The sequence below is a fragment of the Mercenaria mercenaria genome, unplaced genomic scaffold (genome assembly GCF_021730395.1).
Source record: "Mercenaria mercenaria strain notata unplaced genomic scaffold, MADL_Memer_1 contig_353, whole genome shotgun sequence".
Lineage (NCBI taxonomy): Eukaryota > Metazoa > Mollusca > Bivalvia > Venerida > Veneridae > Mercenaria > Mercenaria mercenaria.
In genome coordinates, this window is record NW_026461677.1 from 1,174 (window position 1) to 6,931 (window position 5,758).

Here is a 5,758-nt window from a genome sequence, read left to right on the forward strand (position 1 = left end):
ACTTACATGTGGTCACAAAAGTCACATGGTCGGTTAAAAAAGATGTGTATACAATCGGTGCTGTATTTTTCACTGAATATTTGAGGAATTTGATCAGAATGATCTTCATGACATGATGAAGTCTAAATCGAGTTTGAATATAGGTCAAAGCAAAGAATATTGTGTGTGTGTATGTGTGTGTGTGTGTATGTGTGTGTCCGCGTGCTGTGAGTTGTGGATTGGGGAGGCTGTGTTTTTGGAACGCCGCTTTCCCTTTTGCATATTTATCTTTAAATGTTTTCCATATCAATTTCGAGCAAATATGATATTTGCGCATAGACTGAGAATCCAGGTTTGAGAATAATTGAAGGAAATATCAAACATAGTTTTTATGCCAAATTAGGGGTTTAAGCTATTTCAGAGTTAATTTCTTGGGGAACTGATTTTTCTTTGTTAAGACGCTTTACGGGTTTACTTGATGAATGATATATTTTTAGGTAATGTTAAAAGTTAATTTGATATTTCTAGACAATAAAAGCATGTTATATGTGTCATGGAATGTTGTTTTTGGGGCTTATGGACGTTGACGTCGTTATCGAGAAAATGCGAGATTTGTTTACGTCTTTTTTTGGTTTCTCTCATTTCGTGGTTTGCAACCGGTGACAATTGAATTTACACAAAATATTGATTACTCTGAGCGACCTATTACGTAATGTAAAAACGGTGTATTTTCTGGAAATGCGTCTATTTATGTTAGTTTAAACGATTCACTGACGTTTTAATGTTGATGTTGGATTTGTACGTAAAATTTTTGAGTTGTGTAAGTATGAATTTCTTTCTAATATTATGAGAAAATACGCATTTTTGTCGAAATGATTGAACCCGGAAGTAATGAAACTTTGAAACTGAGGAAGGATTTAGCAAAGATTTGTTAGCAACCAAGTTATGGCCGCCTTAAAGACCATAAATTTGTACCATTAACATTTTAAAATGAGTCAATTTGAACTGTCACAATCTAGTACTAGCTCACATTTACCTAAGTGGTGTAGCTAAGAATTACAAACTTGTGCACTAAACTGTGCTGCCAAACGGTGTGTAAGGGGATCATAAATTTCATCCATACTAATGATGTTGCCATATAATTATTATATTTAAAAAGTACAAAGTCATTTACATTAAATATATGGAGGATGTTTGTCTTGCAAAATCTGTGGGATTAAATTTACTCAGTTTACATCATGCAGTTGTAAAGTTCTTACAACTTATATTAACTTCTCTCAACGTTTGCTTTCTGGAGTTCTGAGCATGTACTTGTGTTGCGAACGTCGTGGTAAAATTTCACGTGGGAAGGAATCCGACACTCTACCCACACCAAATGTTGGTGCATACAATGAGAAGTTGCTTATTAAAAAGCGACATGAAGCAAAGTCAGTTTTTAATTACTGAATATACACAGTATTATGATATCGGCATATACATTTAAAGAAATTATTTTGTCATGTTTCAGGCAGTCCACCATGCACTCTTGACGTTGAATACTATTATCCCTGGGATTTTGCACAGCAGGTGCATTATCTACCAATTTATTTCCGTACCCTAATGAAGCGCCATGTGTTTGGTGTATGTGCAGAAGGATCAGGTATAAGAATATTAAAATCTGACAGTTTGTATGCTTAAATACCGTATTAAACTCTTAGCATAGTAGCGATGCTTTTGTCTTATTTTGCCACCAGTGCAGATTGAGATAAGGCTGCACATCTGTGCAGTCTGATCATGATCTGCACTGTTCGTAACTGGGTCAGTAAATTATCAATGAATGATGACGAGTGCCCTGCATGCTGTCAAACTTTGCGGTCAGTGTAGATCAAGATGAACCTGCATATCCATGCAGTCGGGTCTCCACAGTGTTTACTATTCAGTCATTAATATTTTATGATCTTCCCTTTGAATAAACTATAAACAGCATTGTCCAAATTGAATTACATTTTAGAAAATTAGCATTTTAATTGTAAAATGCATTATGAACATATATTATGTAAATATTATATCTTTTTGTATTTCTTGCTGGCAAACAGACTTTTATTATTAATGAAAGGGGCTTGAATCTGACTATTGTAAAAAAGCAACAGCTGTTGGCAAATGGCACAATATAGACAGAACTAAAGGTGCAAACATCTATGATTGACTATGGTTTATGACATGGTTTTAAAATCATCAGCGATATAATTGCAAAAAAATGCAAGCATTAAATGTTTAAGTGCTTGACCTTTTTTTTTTCTTTTTTTTTTTTTTTGAATGATAAAACTCGCATATTCACTGACTCAAGACTAGTTACATTCTGTTATAAGTACAGAAGAAAAACATACTTTTACTCCTTTGTAAAAATGTATCCACTTGTAAAACTGTATGATTAGTAAAACATACAACACATTAAAAATGAGTATCTTAACTGTTGTTTAAAACAGTTTGCATTTGATTTAATTTGTTAATTAGTTTTTTTTAAATTTTATTAGATACATTTCAATAATGCGGCTGGACAGAATTAAAACAACTATGTCATTTGGTATGCAGTTATGGAGCACTTTAAAGGGTAAGATTTCTTCGGCTGTAATAAACAATTTTCTATAGTTATTTTATGCCCATGATTTATAACAAATAACAAAATGTATTGCAAGTATGTAAGAAGCATTTTAGTATGTCTTCTAAAAAGGAGTAACATGATAATGTGCTGAGGCAATGTATCTCTTTCCAGCATTCATGGATACTGTGCAATATTAATTGAGTAGTACATAGTGCAGACTTATGATAAGCCTGCTCAGATGTGCAAGGTGATAATGGTTAGATAGTTCACATGAGCAGTACTAAATGGCTTCAGAAAGGTTTTGCCATTATTCTGAGGTTATCAAATCCATAGAACATATGTATTTCAAGCTAAAAAAGTTGGATGAATGCATGTAGGTCACTAATACTTACAAAGTTTTGAGAAGTTATATCTTTCTGTAATTAGTATTAAGCTATTATTTGAGCCACATCAGGAGAAAACCAACATTGTGTCTTTGTGACTGGATGGAAATGACATGATTATATCTGACTGTCATCTAAAGACAAATATCATATCAGCTGCATCATGAGAAAACCAACACTGCATTAACAACCAGTATGGATACAGATACATCTCAATCCATACTGGTCACAAAATCATAATAATGGTTTTCTCATGGCCCTGCTCATTTTACTTGAAAATGCTGATAAAAGTTTTATTAGCTGAATATTACCATGACATTTTAAATTTCAGGCCTACATGAGACTGTTGCAATGAGTATGTTGGTGACAGGGCACAGGAAATTTGACCCAGATTAGCACTTCGGTGTATGGAAAGTGAAGTGAAGAGATTCTGATGCATAAACTATGACCCAAATGGCTGACACTGTGAGACAGTCATCAAAAGGGGGTCACAATGTTCCACAAGTAGTTGATAATCCTGAAACACCTGTTGTTTTTTTTACAGCTGGAAGCAATTTCTTTAACAGTATTTTAAACCTGTTTAAACAGTTGTCTAAATACCAACATTTCTTTGTCAGTTCAGTTTAACCGGGTGTTTTATGTTGCAAAGAATATTTTGATTCTGAAGAAGTTAAAGTAACTATATTGAAGCAAGTGCCCGATAAAAATGCTATGCTTGTAGTAAAAGCTTTTCCAGGTCTGAATGTGGCACGTCAGAGGTATTTGTCTTAAAATTTTTGAGATTGCTTCTTAACGCACTGTTTTGATTTTCTATCTATATAATTTAGTTTTTGTTTCAAGTTCGTTTATTTTGCAAATGTCGAGCATATAATGATATACTAATAATGCTATGGAAGTGGTGAAAAATTTTATAGTTGCTAGGCAACAGAATATAGGTTGTAATTTTTTGTGGATATTGTTTTGCTTTAATTCTTGTTAGATTCTGAACACTCAGTTATATGAAAATACTATGTTCTTGAGGGTTTTTTAAAACGATGATTAAACCATTATAACTGTGATTCGAAGTTGCTGTGAAATTCCGTTTGCAAATGAAATTTTACGCAATGCTTTTTTTTTTTTTTGTTAAAGAACTTATTTTGTCTCAAAATACCTTCTTATTTTAGATAGAAATCTTCAAGTGTGTTTCCTGAAACATTGTTTAGATTTTGGATGAAGATTATTTCATATCACAAAACATTTTATCAGCATGCATGGGTAGTTAGTTATATAACAACAAGAACAGATGAAATATTCTCTGGTTGCTAGGCAACAGGAAGAATCATTAAAGTTATAGATATTTTTTAATGAATGTTCTTTGGTTGATAGTACTTTGCTTCAATGCCTATTTTACAACCAAATTTTTAACAGCACACCTTCATTTTAAATTAATGTCAATATGCTAGCAATATTCTGTAGGGAATTGAAATTGAAGTAAAATTTTGAACATGGACCTTCCTATCAGATGTCTGTATATCTTCAAAAGTTTTCAATAGATTGACGTCAATTTTTCAAGACTGTCTGATTATATTTTTTTTTTTTACTTTTTCATTTGATCTTAAATTAATGCAAATTTTTAAGTCAAATTATAAGTCTAAAAACCTAAAAAAAATATGGAAATTGTGAAAAAGTCCATTGTTGCTAAGCAACAGAAATATTGAAGTCGCTGTTTTGTAACTATATTTGTGCTTTATTGTCATAGATTTATTTCATATAGCCATATTTGCAAAGAAAGCACCTTGTTAAGGGCTTGTAAAACACTGAAGATTAATCTTACTAGGTGCAGTAAATTTTGTAAAAATAGCCTGTATGCAGATGTAATATTTTGCACATAGCCTGTGTATTAAAATACTTTTTCTTCAAAACCACTTTATATATTGCCCAGAAAATTTCATGACTGTTTAGATAGAGAATGTTATTACTCATCTTGAAATTAATTTCATTTGTGACATAAGTGCACTTAAATTATTGTCATGTATAGCTTTAATAGTAAGAAAAATGAAATATTTTCTGGTTGCTAGGCAACAGAAATGAAAATATTTGTTAACTGCACTCCGCTTTTTGTCTCAAAATGTTGTTTTGACATTAAATAAAGAAATTGAACACATTAATTTGCTTCTTTATTTTATTTTCTATTTACAAAACTGTATTTAATATACTTACCTGAAGGCAAGAAAAATACCTCCAAATCAGTGCAGATTTGAACATATCTAAAAATGGTCGTCAACATAAAATTAAATGTAACTTCACCATTTTTTGAGATTTGACCCTCAAGTTTTCAGGAATTTCTTATGAGATGTCATAGAATTCAGAAAGAAAAGTAAAAAAAACAACATTTTTTAGTCCATAAGCCCCATTTTTACATTCCATGACACATATATACTACCTCTAAGGACTGTATTATGTTCCCTGTGATTTCATTTTTATGATTCTAATACAGGAATTAAAAATCAATAAATTACGAGGAGTGATTTATATGTAATGCAACTGTATTTAAATCACAAAAGACATGTGTGCTACTCTCGTTAAATCAGGTTTTCTTGAAAGGTAATCCTTCGATTAGCGATGAATGAAGTTATACACAAAAAATATTAAACCAGTTTTAACACGATTATTTTGAATTAGGTAAAGTCATAAATACTGCATGCAAAATGGTAAGATCACGTTCTGAAAATTTGCATGAAATTCGAGGGTATATCAAAGCTAGGAATATTTAAGGAAAACGTGGCCGAAACATTTTAGTGAAATTTGTGACTTTTATGGACATAATGAAATATCG

The 5,758-nt window shown here is 31.7% G+C and overlaps 1 long non-coding RNA gene across 1 annotated transcript; it reads left to right on the plus strand.

Annotated features, from left to right (window-relative positions):
• The first annotated feature begins 681 nt into the window (after positions 1-681).
• LOC128553144 (uncharacterized) lies at positions 682-5,218 on the plus strand. Its single transcript, XR_008369273.1, has 4 exons — positions 682-799; positions 1,487-1,618; positions 2,493-2,569; positions 3,275-5,218. It is a non-coding gene; the product is annotated as an uncharacterized LOC128553144 (long non-coding RNA).
• The last annotated feature ends 540 nt before the right edge of the window (positions 5,219-5,758 follow it).